We start from the raw sequence: 17,303 nt of genomic DNA, 5'->3' as shown, positions 1-17,303 counted from the left end.
ACTATTTCCGAAACGGGCAAGTAACAATTTTTATTTTTCGAAAAACTATTAACGGGAAACATATTCCTTGGAGTGGTAAGAAACAAATGTGTTTTTGATATCGAAATAATTAAGCAACTTGGCAACAAATTTACCAAAATAAAACTTATTGATATTAAATATATGTTGAATATTAAAAAGTATAATAATGAAAACAATCAACTATTATATTACTTTAATTAAATGTAGATAGTGTTAGTTGCAACAAAGGTATATTTATTCAAATATCAAAAATTAGGCATTATTTTATTTAATACTTTACAAATTATTTGTTTTATTCTACATTGGTTCTTTAGTTTCCATAATGGAATATTAAAATGTAGCTAAAAATAATTAAGAAAACACTTAATCATAAATATATTTAGTAATAATAATTGTTTTAAAACTGTTTTTATTAATGATAATAAATTTACGTTTTCTATATTATGTAAAAAATATTTTCAATTTACAATTTATTTGAGTCGCATTATAATTCAATATTCAGTATATAATTAAATGAAATAAAAACCGATATATTGTAAAGGTAAATATATATTAATACTGAAAACAGATAATTTTTATACTAAATTAATTAAATATAATTAATTAAAATACCTGAAACCATATAAATTTAAATAGAAAATCAGTCTTAAGATTGAATTAAGGAACTATGTAAATGCTGTTCAGAATAAATCTTATTAAAACGATTATTAAAATAAAAAATAACATTGTTTTCAGATTTTAGAATCATCTAAACGAACTGATACATAATGGCGATAATATAATGTGTCATAAAAATAATACAAACCTTATACTACGAACAAAAAGCATTAAATCCTATTGCATGTGTGCATAGAAGATAAATCTTATTAAAAAAGTAAAAAATAACTGGCGCTAAACTGGCATCAAAGTCGCAAAACAATATCGAAATAACCTAAATCATGTGTTTCGGCGCGAACGAGCGTCGACGGTCATCGGCGTTTGCGCGGCGCCGGTGTGGCAACGTCGCTGGCGGCGCGGCAACGACTGGCTCACAGCGCACAAGCGGCATAAGGCACACGGCTAGGCGGCCCCCGTCATGACGGTTCCTGGAGTAGGCGCCCGCACCCGCCTCTACCGGGTACGACCAAAAAACGACCGCTCACTAGCATTGTAACTAATCTTCGATAGGATTTATCAAAATTAGCGAATACGATATATTATAACCAATTTTTATATATAATAGTGGTCGAAATTCCAGCATACTTTATTAAATTAATTATGTTATTAGGATAGTTAATTATCTTTATTAATTATAAAAGAATGTCTATTCAAAATAAGAGTTAGCTCATGTTAGTTATTTACAGTATTGCTTGTCGCATTTTGTAAAATCGTTTTAAATTCAGACATTTTCGTTTTCAAAAAATTCCTTCAAATAATAGTTATAGAAACTACAGGTTAAGAAGCGACAAACGTTGTTTTAAGGCTTTACTTATATTGATAAATTTCAAATCGCTGCACATTATTACCCTGATTGAAAATGCCGATTGCTGCTGGTTTTATCAGTCACTAAAATATCTCAAAAAATGAAAAATATAATCTTGGATTCAACGAAAAGAAACAGCCCTAATACGAAGCGGGTGACGAATCAAGTTCAGTCTGATCTGCATTAGAGATCAAATATATGAAATGTATAAAACAGTGAGTAGTTTTTTCATTATAAAGATAATTTTATACAATTATTTCAGAAGAAACTGTCAGCCTGGAAAGTATCGATAGAAAGCTTATAGATAAGCAGCTCTTTGAAGCATTCAGAATATCCGTTATACACTCTTGGGTAATATAGGATTTAAATAGCTTAAAAATAACTCATAGAGAGGTCCAGACAATGCTTTTAAAAGAATACAATTTTCAAAAGCATATAATAGCAAGGAGGACTTATTTCAATTTGGGTATTTAGATGAAATATGTATATTGCAGAATCATACATTAAGTCACTCATGGCAATATGATAATAAAAAGTGTTAATAAAACAAAAATTGATGCGAAAAGGTAAACGTTGGAAAAACAATTGATTAATATTTATTAGTAATTGCAGATATATTGTGTTTCATGCTGGAAACAGTAATGGTTAATAACACCTCTGGCTTGAATGAACACAATCAGACACATTGAAGAAGAAATTAACAAATGATGAAATTGTGAACAAGCGTTAGATAGATTGGAAAATTAACAGCTTAGTTATTCGTTTGAATAAAACTTTGTGGATGTGGGATTATGATTGAATGCTGACAATCTCCAATACACGGTGATGGGAGCGGAAACAACTCCAGGTGTACATATAATTTATATAAAATAACTGTAGGAAATCATATTCTAGAGTGTGAAAGACTTATGTGTAATTATTCAGAACATACATGAGTATTTGGTTAAAATGTACTAGGGAAGAAAAAATACTAACTGTTTTGCAGATATGGCAAATCCATTAGAGAGAATGCGGTCACTAAATTTGGTTTTATCAAGAGAGATAAGAGAGATAAGCATACAGCTAGTAAGAGAATAAATTAAGGAGACAGTGACACCAATCAAGATGTATTTACAAGGAAATAAGAACAAACTGTAAAAGATAAATATAATAAATCTAATAAAAATAAAATACAGTACTTGGACATACAATTTAATTAGGTGGACTAAGCATCCCCTACTACATAAAAAACGCGCCTAGAACTCTACCTTATAGAAGGTCTGGCAAAGAGTTTAATATAAATTTATATTTAATAATATTTTTGTTTCATTAGTTTATTTAGATTAAACATAGATGCTACAGCCAAAATTACTTAAAACTCGAGCTAATGCGACAACATTGCGATGTTGGGACGCCATCAATTTAGATGACGTGGCTCACTGTTTTATTGAACGGACTTATATACTAAAATAATAATATGAATGTGACATGTTTAAAAATCTCACCTAAACATTATTTTAATTTACTGATTCTTGCATTAAACATGCTTTTTAATTTTATTTTTACAGAATAAACTCTTCAATTAATGAAAATGTAAGGTTACTTTTATTTCAAATCTCCATAAATAACAAACCACCAACAAGTTCAACATAGTACTAAAAATGATAACAAAATTATTATAATTAAGACTATTTTTAAAACTATAATGGTTTCAGGGCACTAAATATAATAATATAAGCAAATATGACAAATACTCTTTTTTTTAAATTATATATATTGAATAATAATTGCAACAACACTCAACACTTAAGTTAAGAAATATATATATATATATATATATATATTAAAAGAACTTTTATTACAGTCATTAAAAGGTCGTTAGACCATTAGCTCTTAAACAACTATGTTTATCAATTAAATAACTAAAAAAATGATTGATAAAAAACATATTTTATTGTATAATACTGAAATATATAAATATTTTGAAGCACTTACTAAATTACTGTGAAAAATGCACAATTTCTTCTAATTGAAACATCGATTGTGGACCATCAACGTAAATTGTGTGGCTACTTCCTTAATTTTTCTGTATAGTTTCAGTAACTCATTCGATTAATCTATTAAGGATCTTCACATTATACTCCATAATATTTTTCACCTAAAATTTACATTCAAGATAATACCATGACTTAATTGGTAAAAGAGCAATTTACCTATCACATAAAATTCACCTTCAAGGCAATAACTATCACATTCACTCATTGTCTATATTATATTTTTTCCCCAGTTCATCAAATTGTCAAATCCCTTCCAGTAAGAAAACTTATTTATCTCAGGCAATTGCAGGTACATCATTTCAAGTTTATTTTTAGACTTCGTTACTACTTCACATCCAACTTTGTGTTTGTATCCTAAATTTGAACATACTCACCTACAAAAGTCCAATTAAAACACTATAAAGTTTTTATCATTAACATTCTTTGCAACACTCGTTTTAAATCTTGATGTACATATTAATATATGTTTTACATGCAATACTCGATTAGTGCTTAATTACGAAATGCATTTCCTAACGAAACCTGAAATTAATAAAAAATTAATACCAATAAAATAAAATCAGAAAAAGCTTTACAAATACCTCTGGACTCTGATATACTATGTCTTCATTACCATATGAACTACTATCGGTTCTTAAATGAATATAAATTTTCAGCTGTACTGTATTTTCCATAGATCAAATTCACAGACATTCTTAAAATTCAAAATCAATTGATTAATGTTTATATAATGTATTTGAAAAAGTTAGTTATAAAAATGTAAATACCTTGTGAATACAGGCCAAACAATTCTTGTTATCCTGGAATTTTGTCATTGTATATTAGGATAAAATTTCATATCATATTTTTATTTCACAGCTGACTATACCTAAAAAAATGTAAAATGTAACTTTATATTATCATATTATTCTATATAGATTTGTTTCCCAACTTACGATTACTTTTTTATAGTTCCAACAATACTGGAATATCCAAAACCAATACAAAATCATAAACAACATGGCTTAAAATTAAATAACAGCGTTTAATAATGTTTTAACTAAGGCAGAATAATACAGAAGCCTGCTTTCCGATTATAAATTGCTTTAACAATCATTTTGCGATACAGCGTTGCCAGATTTCAAACATTCAAATTACACGTTCCTGGTCAGTCTACGAACAACAGAAACGGCAATTAATCTACCGTATAAGAGCTGGAGCTGGCAGCGCGTCAGCCAGGGCCTAAAATATTTGTTTACATAATTTGTACCGCCAATTCGACACCTATTCCTGGTTATTTCATTTAAGCTTATTTCGTTTTATTGAAATTTATTTATTTGTAGGGCATATTACGCAATTGCTCCCGTTTTGCTCCAAAAAGGGCCAAGGCCGATTAATATATAAAAGATATATTTAATTACAATATAATTTTAAAACACGAGATGCAAAATACTTTTAGTCATGTATTTAAAATACAAAATACAGTATTTTAAATCTATTTACTTAAAATTGAAAACACAAATCACAAAATACAATTAACTCTTAAATCTAAGAGTTCTATAAACATAATCATGTATATAGAATAAAACTTTAATGAACACTAAATTTTTAAATATACCATTAAAACTCTTGTGGGGACACAAAAATCTGCTAAAGAAAACAGTCTTTCTACAGGTCTGGATCAGCACAAACTTTTGTTATATTGTATAAACACATCTTGTATTAGCCTTATAAATTAGTTTTAAAGGATTTTTTTAATTTGAAGCTTTATTATTAAAAATCGGTACAACGTATTTTATTTAAAGTAATGTCTATCGATAGTTGCTATTTTTCTTATCTTTCAAGCAATTTACGAATTTCATCTCGAAGGAACGGGTCTGAAGGATCAAGGTCTGAAGAATAAGGCAGGTGGGGTAGCTGTTCCCATTTTAATCTTTCCAAGTATGTTTTTACCGGTTTAGCAACATGTGGTAGAGCGTTGTCATGCTGAAGAACAACATTGTTGTGTCTTTGCTAGTATTCCGAATGTTTTTCGCGCAGTGCTGAGTTCAAATGCGCCAATTGTAGTCGAGAGCGATCCCCATGGATGGTTTCATCGAGTAATGCCTTCAAATATTTGTGTTCGGCGTGAAAATCACCACTTTTAAAACGTCGAAGCCTAATATTCGCTGACCTTCAGTCGCTTTTTTCTTCAAATTGAAACAAAAAAGTAAAACTTCCCACAAATGCGATTTACTCGATACAAATTCAGACATCTTCAATGATTGAAAACAATTGTTCACACTTCGACAAAATGACACATACTAAAAGCTGGAGCCTGTCAGTGAGGATTCAATATGAAGTTGGTTATAAATGTTTGATGCGATGCGATTTTATTGATATGAAATTTTAAAAATTAATTTATAGGCCCTATATTTTAGATAACGTTCAAGGATAGTAGGCATTTTGCTTTTATCTTTTAGGAACTGACTCCATTTTTAATATTTGGAGTTCACAAAAATAATAAGATCATCTTCTTTATTTAATACTGCTACTCGTGTTACTTCCAAGCATTATTTCATGTTTTTTTTTTGTAATTTTCCTTTAAGACATGAATTGCAAGATTTGGTTTCTTTGCTCGTCATCTGTCATGATGCTTTTTGGCAACGAACGAATTTTCTAACTAGGTAAGCTATCGTTATCCTTATACTCCATTGCAGACTTTTCTGTGTGGACGTATACCACTATATATTGTTTTGTTATATCTCAAAATGAGATTAGCCAGCGTCTTCGATGAAAGCTCCGAAACGGTTTAATATTTTCCAGCATTTTCAACAATTATCGTCATGCGAGACCTGTCCGATAAGTAAATAGCCTCACCATTCGATAACACCACTATCGCAAGAGAAGCTTACTGTAGTGTAGTAGATTTTCGTAGACGGCTACTGTCGAAATTCGGACTAGTAGTTTTGTTTTGCCTAAATGGTAGGGAAATTGGGTAGCGAAATCAAAGAACGCTTTCGATGCTCGACTCTCCTTTGATCGTGACCGCCAAAAATTGGTTTAACGAGTTTCAACGTGGTCGTACGTCCAACGACATAACAAAAATCCACGATCTCTTATTGTCAGACCGCCTCACTGTTTAAGCACAATCTGGAAGAGTTTCTGCATCGTTTTGTGGCTGTCCTAAGGTCATGACCACCGTTTTCCGAGATTCACCAGGTGTGATCTGCATCCCCTACATGGAAAAGGGTAAAACAGTCACAGGGTCATATATATATATATATATATATATATATATATATATATATATATATATATATATATATATATATATATATATATATATATATATATATATATATATATATATATATATATATATATATATATATATATATATATATATATAATAATTTCTCCGTCAATAATATACGATTTTCAAAATTATTTGCAAGAAATAGTGCACCTCCAAGATGGTCCCATTGTAACCAAATCAGGATATGTTGGGGGAAGGGGGGAAAATCGAAGGAAACGCTCAAATTCCAAAATTTTCACATTTTTTGTCTAAAATAATCAGATATTTGTGTACAATTTTATTGATGAGCTGATGTCATGTGATTTTTTTATTATTATTTTAACTATTACCTATTGATCAGTTTGAAGTCGATGCCGAGTACAAAAAATACAAAAATGATAATATAATTTTGTGACATATACAAAACATTAAATTACGAACAAAACAAATCTAATTTGTTGCTCGACACACACGCTCAAAGTGATTAGTTGGTAGTAGTGAAAATAATATTGTAAATAAATAAATAAGTGTAGGTAACGACTATTATGTACATGTTTTATTTTGAAATGTTTTCTTTTTGTGTTAAAAATCTAGAGAGAAAAAAGGGAGAGAGAAAGTCACTTGCCAGGCAGAAAATTGATTAAAACGAGGAGATCATCGCCCGCCCACTTTGCAGTCCTCGAAAAACCGTAATTTTCAAACGGGTTAAAATGAACGTCGGGTAAAGAAGTTGAAGCATCGCTGAGTCAAGTATATTGAACTAAAAGGAGACCATGTCAACACTTTTCCAAAATACTTTGGCTAAGTATTTATCGGATCACCCTCGTATTTCAACCGATATTTTTAAAACCTCAAGAAAATACACACCTGCGCCTTTCTCGTGAATCACTCTGTTATTGGTGGAAACCGCATAAAACTCTGTTTAGTCGATTTTGAGTTTATCACGAATGGACAAATGCAGCATGGGATGTTGTTTTATAATATATAGCCATAGTGATGACAATTTAATTTCAGACATTGTTATCAAACTCTCATTATGGTTTGTATTATCTACATGGTGTTCAAAAAATGCGGTTTTCCGGATGTTGAATAAAATATCTCTCAATGGCAACTAATTACCTCTCATTTAATAAAAGTGTTGTTTCGCGAAATTCCGTTTGAGGCATGAGAAATGCTAGAAGTCTCGGGAAGTAAAATCTGGCAGATAAACTTGATATAAATTGTGTTTTAATGCACTGATTAATTAACGATGTTTTTTAACCTGCAAATTGAATCTTTATTCAGGAATTGTTGCGCTACAAATATGTGAATAATATTTATAGTTTGTTGTTTTGTCAGTTTAGATGTGACCCACGAACTAAATCCATTTTGCGCTCTAAAAAGTCCACTGGACAGTAACCTCCATCCTTAGTGAATAAATTGTCACACAATATATAAGGAGCTTGCATGGATTTGCCTAATCAGCGATATTTATTGGTGAAAATGCATTGTATCGATATAAAGAATCTCAGCTAATTATAAAAGGTATTCTCTTATGATTATTAAGTTATTTTGTGTATGCAAACGCTAATAATTTACTTCTCAGAAATGTATTTTCGATATTCGTTGCTTTTACTACCGAAGCCCATGAAACACTTTTAAAAATTTATTGTCATGCTGCTTCGTGATATTCCAATTGTTGGTATTGGCTGCAATAATTTAAAAGGGGCGATATTGATATCAGTCCGACGACAGTAAATCGTAAAACTTATTGGATGGAAACTCTGCTCAAGGAACCCTCATACAGCTTATCAACTGAATGAATAATCAATTGATGAATCAATCAAAATGAAGGAAAATAGGACCACGGTTTCATTCCTTACCAGGCAAAAAGAGGATTTTTCTGTAGTGTATTGTGATTCGATGAAAATAGGTCGTACTACGACAATCCCAAGCCCAAGACACCAATTCATGGGTTAAACAAAACAGAAAATACAATGTAACTGCTTTTGCAGATGTCTACCGACGTCAATTAAACAAAATCATGCCAGTACTTATTGGCTTGCTCTTTCATTAATTGTTCGAGCTCAATTTCAGTTCAATAATATTATAAATTATATAATCATTTCAGTAATATTTAAATTAATAATAGTAGATTAATTAATTAAATTATAAATTGACACAATATACATTAATCAAAATATTTTTTCTACAACTTCTTTTCAGCTTTCTGGCAACTTATATATTCTCACACATCCTCAGCATTTGGAAACTAATTTATTCTGATTTCGATTGCATTTATTTTTGTCTTTCAGACAGTGAGAAATAAAACCTGCTTTACTTACAGCCGTATTGTTCTTCTAAAAAATTAATTATTTTTATCAAAAAATCAAATTATGCTTCTATTAGTATATCAAACAATATGAAAATCAGCCAATGTAACAACGATATTATGTTGACTTTTTGAGAAGTTGACGAACTACGTATGTCAATATATACATAAAAATATAGTACAAGAAGCAGTTAGGGGACATGATTATACAGATACCATAGTTATAACAGGGGCAAAAAAGACATATTAAATAAGTGCTTCCTCATATATCTGACGATACTGTGCAGAAAGAACCATGTTGGTGATTTGGTTGTTTCGCAACTCTTCAGCATTTCGAAATCCGGTGAGTAACTTGTCATTTGAGCTGCAACAGTATATCCTAACTTTGCGTCTGTTACTCGCTATCTGCTGGTCAGTTTCACTCGGTTGAGTATATATCTTTAAAGCACCTTGCTTATTTAGCAGCAGATTTCACAACGAAAGTAATGAATGTCAAAGATGCAATATCGAGCATTCCATAGATTTGATTAGCGTATGTATACACTGTTATCGTCAAGATGAATAGTTTATTATTCCCTTGAACCTGAAGTCAAACTGAAGAACGACGTATACAGCTTGTGAGGCCACAGAATGGAGACTATTTTTTTTAATTTTACATACCTCACACGGAATACTTCTTTTGCAAAAAAGTGACTTATTTGAATTTAGTTACGGTGACCAGAGTTTGTTTGTGTGTTATTTCAACTATTTTGTTTTTGAAGCACCATAAGGAAAACTACAAAATGAACTAAAATAGCTAAGGTATTTGATAAACCGCTGTTGAAAAGATTAAAACCATTTATACAAAGAAGAAGTATATTCCTTCATTCGTCACTCTGATTATATGAACAAATACTCAACAATTTACCAGGTACATAGAATCACAGTTTTCGAGGATAAAAAATAAGCTCAGTTATATTCTTAGATGGAGCCTTCGATATAGTTTGACATGTGGAACTTATCCACGAATTTTCGAAAATTTTGCTAAAGCAACACAATGAACTCAGAGCTACGTATGTCAACATATAAATAAAAAATATAGTACAAGAAATAGTTAGGGGACTATTATTTGGGGACATAATCATACAGATACCATAGTTATAACAGGCAAAGAAGACATACTAAAAAATAGGCTAAATGTATGAATAGTAAATTAAAAATGAACAAGGGGAAAGAACAAATATTAAACGAAATAGACAGCTTTAAATGTCCAATTTTAAATAGGTATAAGCACTATCAATTAATGTTATTTAAAACAACTTTTAAAGTATATACAAATAATATATTCAATTTATTATTATTAAATGGCACAATAAAAATTAAAACAAATATGATTCGTTTAATCAAACTTTTATTAACTATTAATGGGTTTAAACATGATTGCAATACTATAACTAGGATTATAAGTATTCTGCAACAAAATATGTAGAGAAAGTTCTCAAATATACACTAACATAGAGAAATTTGAAAATAACATCAATTTTAATTATTGTTGAAAAATAAATATTTGATTTTTAGTTATTATCTGGCTTCATCCAGCGCATATCGGATAATGGCCATGTTAATTTTGTGTCAACAACCCCCTCAACGAAGGGTAACAAATCATCAACTTTAACCATTTGACACAAGTCATATTTTCCAAATTCGATTTTAAGTTTCTGAAGTTTGAATAACAATTTAAAATAAGCCATTTCCCAATTAGTGCACACTATAATTTTGTCCCCCAAAAAGGAAAAATCTCCTTCAAAGTAAAACAAAGGCGTGTAACTTTCATTGTCTCTCACTATAAATGGTACGTGATACTTAGCAGTTATCTGTAAAAAGCCGCATATCTTTTTAGATAATTCTTTGTGCATTTGTTTTATAGGATTGTACAAAATATATTCACAAAATTTTAAAAAATAATACATTCTGAAAAATTCAAACAACTGCATTTTGTATTCACAGCCCTCTAGAAAACTACTTCCAAAAGATTCACCATGTGCAATGTTAATCATATTGAACAGATCTACTTCCACTTTACTCATAATACTACACTGCAGATAAAATAAGTTATACACTTCAAATGAGAATCCCTTCACTCTTGAGAGCACTTTGTCGTTTAATATTCTGACACTAACATAAATATCATCAACGATAATATAAGGAATATTATATGATTCGACGTTAATCCATCCGTAGGTATAAATAAGAGGCGTTAGCACCTGTTCCTGTACTTGCGTAGTAGTACCAGCCGGTAAATCTCTAACGTTTCCTAGAGATGGTTCGTTAGATACCATCTCCAATATTAGTATTTGTTCTAAATTGTTACCTTCTGTATTAGATGACATTATAACTATTTTCGAAATCACAAATTGTGTGTTAAAAACCCGGCAAGATGCAAGTAATTAACTTGACGATTAAAACAATATCAAAATGGCCGAATACTTGATACCAACTGTCTTTGTAGATAGATGGTATATATTGTTGTAATTAAATATGTTTCAAATAAGCAGATATAATTAATTTTATATAATATACAACAATTATATAATCCGTAAAGATTAAATCTATAACTTTTTTTAACTTATATATTTATGATATTTATTATTTTTTAGTTGGCCAATCTGTAATTCTAATGTCATTCATTACCGATGTCCAGAATCAATTTATAGGTTAAGGTTTACACCATAACTAATATTCTAGAGAAACTGAATAGTACTATTAATTATATTTTATATAACCTTAACTACTTCGTTTACAACAAAATGGTTTATTGGTAAAGCGAGCAAGGGACTGTCATTTAATAGATCTGTATCGATCACAAGACATGAAATTTTGTTTTTTTTTACAGTTAATGGTGGACATGTAATGCAGTAAAACCAGAAACCACTTAGTTGATGACATTGATCAACTAAGCCGGATATCTTCTAAGGAAAATTTAATATTTCAAACTAGATTACTTCGAGATAATCGAAGTTCATCTATAGAAACGCAGTTGTTACATATTCGTTTTATTTTTATTGATTTGATTGTTGATTTTTTCACTATTTCTAAATGAAACACTTATATATACCTGATAATATAAGTATCAAAATATTTATATATATCAAAATTCTTTCTTCTCTTCCAGTTTTCTTTTCAGGCTTTCGATTTAGTATTATGTAAAGGTTGTTACTAACAAAGATGCTTTTTGCATGGTTTTCATTTCAATCAATGTTACACGTTTATCTGTTTTATTAACCATTGTACATTAACTGTGGTTAATCAATTGATCTGTGGGCACTGTACGCCCATTATATTTTATATTCATTATTTTTTACAATGAGATTTGGTGTATTTAAGAATTTCAGTTTTCCAGCGAGTTTTTGGTGGATAATATTAGCCATAGCATGATACATTTATCATCGTCAATCATCTCAATGATCTCCGGATACATTCGTCACGGTATTAATCGACAAATGCCTTAGCTATACAAAACTGAATGTCTTTCAACAATGGATTTTGCCGTCCAAGTTTCTATTTTTTTATTATTTAATACTTTCGATGTTTTCTTTTAAACATGACGGCTTTAGTCTCTATTAATATCTGTCGAATAGGTGAATGTACGTATGACTCTATATACCCTGATCTTTTATTCACCTTAAATATAACGGAAGAAAATTAGTGCTTCTTCATATTTCTGATGATACTGTGCCGAAAGAACCATGTTGGTAATTGGGTCGTTTGGCAACTTTTCAGCATTTCGAAATCCGGTGAGTAACTTGTCATTCCAGCTGCAATAGTATATCCTAACTTTGCGTCTACTTACTCGCTATTGCTGGTCTTACACTTTCACTCAGTTTGAGTATATACCTTTAAAGCACCTTGCTTATTCAGCAGCAGATTTCACAACGAAAGTAATGAATATCGAAGATGCTATATGATCAGCGTCTGTAAACACTGTTATCGTCAAGATGAATAGTTTATTATTCCCTAGAACCTGAAGTCAAACTGAAGAACGAAGTATACAGCTTGTGGGGTCACAGAATGGAGACTACTTTTTTAATTTTACACACCCCACATGGAATACTTCTTTTGCGAAAAAAAAGTGAGTTTTATTTGAATTTAGTTAGAGTGTTATCAGAGTGTGTACCATTTTATTTCAACTATTTTGTTTTTGAAGCAGCATAAGGAAAACTATAAAATGAACTAAAATAGCTAAGGTATTTGATAAACCCTTTTTGAAAAGATTAAAACCATTTATACAAAGAAGAAATATATTCCTCCATTCGTCAGTTTGATTATATGAACAAATACTCAACAATTTACCAGGTACATAGATTCACAGTTTTTGAGGATAAAAAATAAGCTCAGTTATATTCTTAGATGAAGCCTTCGATATAGTTTGGCATGTGGAACTTATCCACAAATTTTAGAAAATCTTACCACAGCAACACAATGAACTCAGAACTCTTAGACAGAATGTTTAGAATCAAGCGATAGGATGCCTGCTCTGCAATAAAAACGCCAAAACCGGTGTAACAAAGTTAAGCGCATTTGGACTAATTATTTACCTACTTTACCTGGTTACAAACGTGGTTACGTGGTTACAAATCATGGTTACATTCCTGATGATACTGCGATATTTAATGTTTGGAAAAACAGCATCAATAATGTTTATAATCTCAGCCTTGCTTAGAAAATATAAATGACCCAAGGTAAATTAAGATTAAATATTTTAAGTTAACTTTATGTTTACATTATTAATTTATATTATCAAACAATATGATTATCAGGAAACAATACAATAACGATATAAATTAGGATTACAAATTAGTGAGGTATTGTTGGCGAATGTAAGATATAAGAAACAATAGTAAAACAGAGATATCTCTTCCAAACCATATTTTCAACATATGCATGGAATATATAATACAAGAAAGAGTAAGGGAACTATTAATAATTATATATGAGATGGTTATAACAACCAAACGACAACTTATAGCAAAATACAGGCTAATAGAGATGAAATGAACAAGATGGATGTGAGGGAAACGTATCAATAAATAAAGTTATTCGCTTTATTGTTGTGAGCGAATGTAAGATACAAGAAATGAAAGTAACAGGGAGACATGCCCTCTAAACCACATTTTTCAAAAGCTCGAATTAAGAATGTACAAGGTGATAAAATTGAAGTATTGAAACAAAACCAAGTATTAGAGGAGGAAGACAAGTTTAAATGTCAAAATTTAAATAAATATTTTGAGAAATTCAAAAACTTTTAATTATAATACCTTCATTCCAAAGAGACAATCCATCAATATAATTAAAGAACGAATTCATATTATGTTAAACTATATTCAATAAATCACACCTTCAATTCATTATTATTGTTACACAATACACACACACAATAAAATGTTTTATTACACAATAAAAATTAAAACTAAAACAAATCATTAAATTAAACCTTTATTAATGTTTAATGTCTTAATTATATTAATACAACACTGTAACTATTATTTTAAATGTTCCTCAACTGAGTTTAGTAGAACACAGAAAGAAACATATACATTAAAAAGAAAACAAACGAAACGTAATATTAATTTTTGTTGAACAATAAAATTTTAATTTTCACTTCTTTGGCTTCATCCAGCTCATATCGGTTAATAGCCATGTTAATTTTGTATCAATAGCCTGATCAACGAAAGGCAACAAATCATCAGTTTTAACCATCAGGCACAAATCATATTTGTTAAATTCAATTGGATTATTTTGAAGCCTGACTAATAATTTAAAATAGGACATTTCCCACTTGGTACAGACTATAATTTTGTCTTCCAAAAAGGAATAATCCCCTTCAACGCAAAACAAAGGTACATAATATTCTTTGTTTCTCACCACGAACGGAACGTGACAATTTGCAGTCATCTGTAAAAAGCCGCATGTATTCCTAGGAAATGTCCGGTACATGTGCGTTTTTAAATCGTACGAAATATATTCACAAAATTTTAAAAAATAATACATCCCTAAAAATTCAAACAACCGCATTTTGTAATCACTACCCTCTAGAAATTTGCTTCCGAAAGTTTCCTCATGTGCAATGTTAATCATATTGAACATATCTGCTTCCACTTTTTTCATTGGGCTACATTTCACGTAAAACAAGTTATAAACTTCAAACGAGAATTTCTTCACTCTTGAAAACACTTTGTCGTTTAAGATTCGGATACTAACATAACGATCATCAACAATAATAAAAGGAATATAAGACGATTCGAGGTAAATCCATCCGAATGTTTTAGAAGCAGGCGTTGGTAGTTGTTTCTGTAATGGCGTACTTGCACTAGACGGTAGATCTATAACATTTCCTAGAGACGGTTCCTCAGACTTCATCTCCATTATCAGCAATTGTTTCGCAGCACTTTCTATATTAGATGTTATTGTAACTGAATTTATTTTCTTTAAACGGCAAATTGTAAATTATAAACTAAATACAGCTAATGATCTCGATGATTAAGATAAAATTAAAATGGCTGAATACTTTATGCCAACTGTTATTTTTGATTACTTCATTTCTTATGTAAAACGAAATAAATTTATTTATTTATTTCATAAAAATTATTTCACCAATTCTAATATTTCAAAAAACATATAAATTAAAACCGAAAACAATATAATCTATAAATATTCTAAAATTGTCATATAAATAAAACTAAAAATTAATTTTTTTAGTTTGCCAACGTATTATCCCAAGGTCATTCATTACCGATATTCACATTTTATTTCTAGGTTATAATATATGTCACAGTTAATATTCCAAAAAATATTGAATGGTCCTATTAATCATATTTTATATTATTTTAACTATTTTGTTTATAACAAGCTTATTAGTAAAGTTATTATGGTTAAAGGTTGACAAGCAATTATATCATCCACTAAGGCGAAGATTAACTTTTCTAGTAGTCTTTGACTTAGTCTTTGATATAATCTATGGCAGAAGTTCTTTTATAAGAATCAGTTGTTACGTATTAATTTCACAATATTGTAACGGTAGACTAATTAACTAAGTAATTTCGCTAAATTTGTTCAAAATTAAATGTTTTGTTGATTCCATAATGGTCTTTCACTGCCTCGAAGGGAAATATCGATATATACCCAATAATATAAGTATTAAAAGGATATCAAAATTTTGATATGCTTCCTTCTAGGTTTCTGATTTACTATTATTTTTGTATTATTACTATCACATAATCCTTTAATATCAAGTTAATTTAAGAACAAATTCATTAAATAGTGTCTAAATAGGAACTATCAACTGAAATCGACTGTTTAGTAATTGACTACTTTTTACTATTGACTGTTTCAGTCGCTACTTTTGGTTCGACTGATTTTACTACTTTTTACCAGTGACTGCTTCAGTCGACTACTTTCGATCCGACTGATTTTATTACTATTTACTATCGACTGTTCCAGCCGTGTACTATTTTTTAGTTACTATTTTTGGTTCTACTAGTTTCATTCGACTGATATTTAACGTTCTGGCTATGTCGTCCTAGCCTCGACCTTGACAAAAATGTACCCAAATTTATGCTTACATAGATTTATATGAAATATATACAGTTTTATGATTATTTTGGTACTTTGCTTGTAAATAACAATACATTTTGGAACGATATTTTTCAAGATTGTTAATATAATAGGGTAAATAGATTAAAATTGTTAATGATGAACAGTAAAATACTTTTGACTGTTTTTATGACAATATTAGGTAATATTTTGATTACTCTCTCAATTGTTGTTAAATATATTTCCGTTCAATAAATAAAGCATTTACTTTACTTAAAAAAGCTCTAGTATTTATTGTGCGATCATTTCTAATTATGTCATGAATTAGTTTTTTTTTTTGATCAGGTATATGTTTAATTTTTATTTAGTATTTATTGTTATTGCACTTCTTTAGTTTTTAGGTTTTGTTTAAGTTCTATTATGTTGTCTATATTTATTATAGTATATTATTTAAAAATCACAATTAACATATTAAAATACCATAAAGTATATGTAGGGTGTTATTGCATGTAAAAATAAATTATTTAGATAGAAAAATTGAATTCCTTTTCACAGATCTACAGAAGACTCAAATATAAAAGTAATTCTGCTTCGTTTAAAATGAAATTAATTAATGAATAATTAATGAATTAATTGCGAGTTAATAAT

The 17,303-nt window shown here is 29.6% G+C and overlaps 1 protein-coding gene and 1 long non-coding RNA gene across 3 annotated transcripts in view; both read right to left on the bottom strand.

Moving 5' to 3' along the window:
• LOC143194021 (uncharacterized) overlaps nt 1-1,046 on the bottom strand; it is a 356,961-nt gene extending 355,915 nt beyond the window's left edge. For both annotated transcript variants that reach the window (XM_076400559.1, XM_076400561.1), the window contains exon 1: nt 827-1,046. The gene's annotated coding sequence lies outside the window, so the exon portion shown is untranslated. The remainder of the gene's footprint in view (nt 1-826) is intronic.
• Nucleotides 1,047-3,901: 2,855 nt separating this feature from the next.
• LOC143194123 (uncharacterized) lies at nt 3,902-4,591 on the bottom strand. Its single transcript, XR_013005192.1, has 4 exons — nt 4,455-4,591; nt 4,287-4,387; nt 4,101-4,213; nt 3,902-4,041 (listed from the first exon to the last, which is right to left on the bottom strand). It is a non-coding gene; the product is annotated as an uncharacterized LOC143194123 (long non-coding RNA).
• Between the last annotated feature and the right edge of the window lie 12,712 nt (nt 4,592-17,303).

Source organism: Rhynchophorus ferrugineus, unplaced genomic scaffold (genome assembly GCF_030347505.1).
Source record: "Rhynchophorus ferrugineus isolate W39M unplaced genomic scaffold, kcgeb_rfMv2 rfM3, whole genome shotgun sequence".
Lineage (NCBI taxonomy): Eukaryota > Metazoa > Arthropoda > Insecta > Coleoptera > Curculionidae > Rhynchophorus > Rhynchophorus ferrugineus.
The sequence above is the reverse complement of the archived record's forward strand: the minus strand, read 5'-3'. Positions and strand labels throughout refer to the sequence as shown.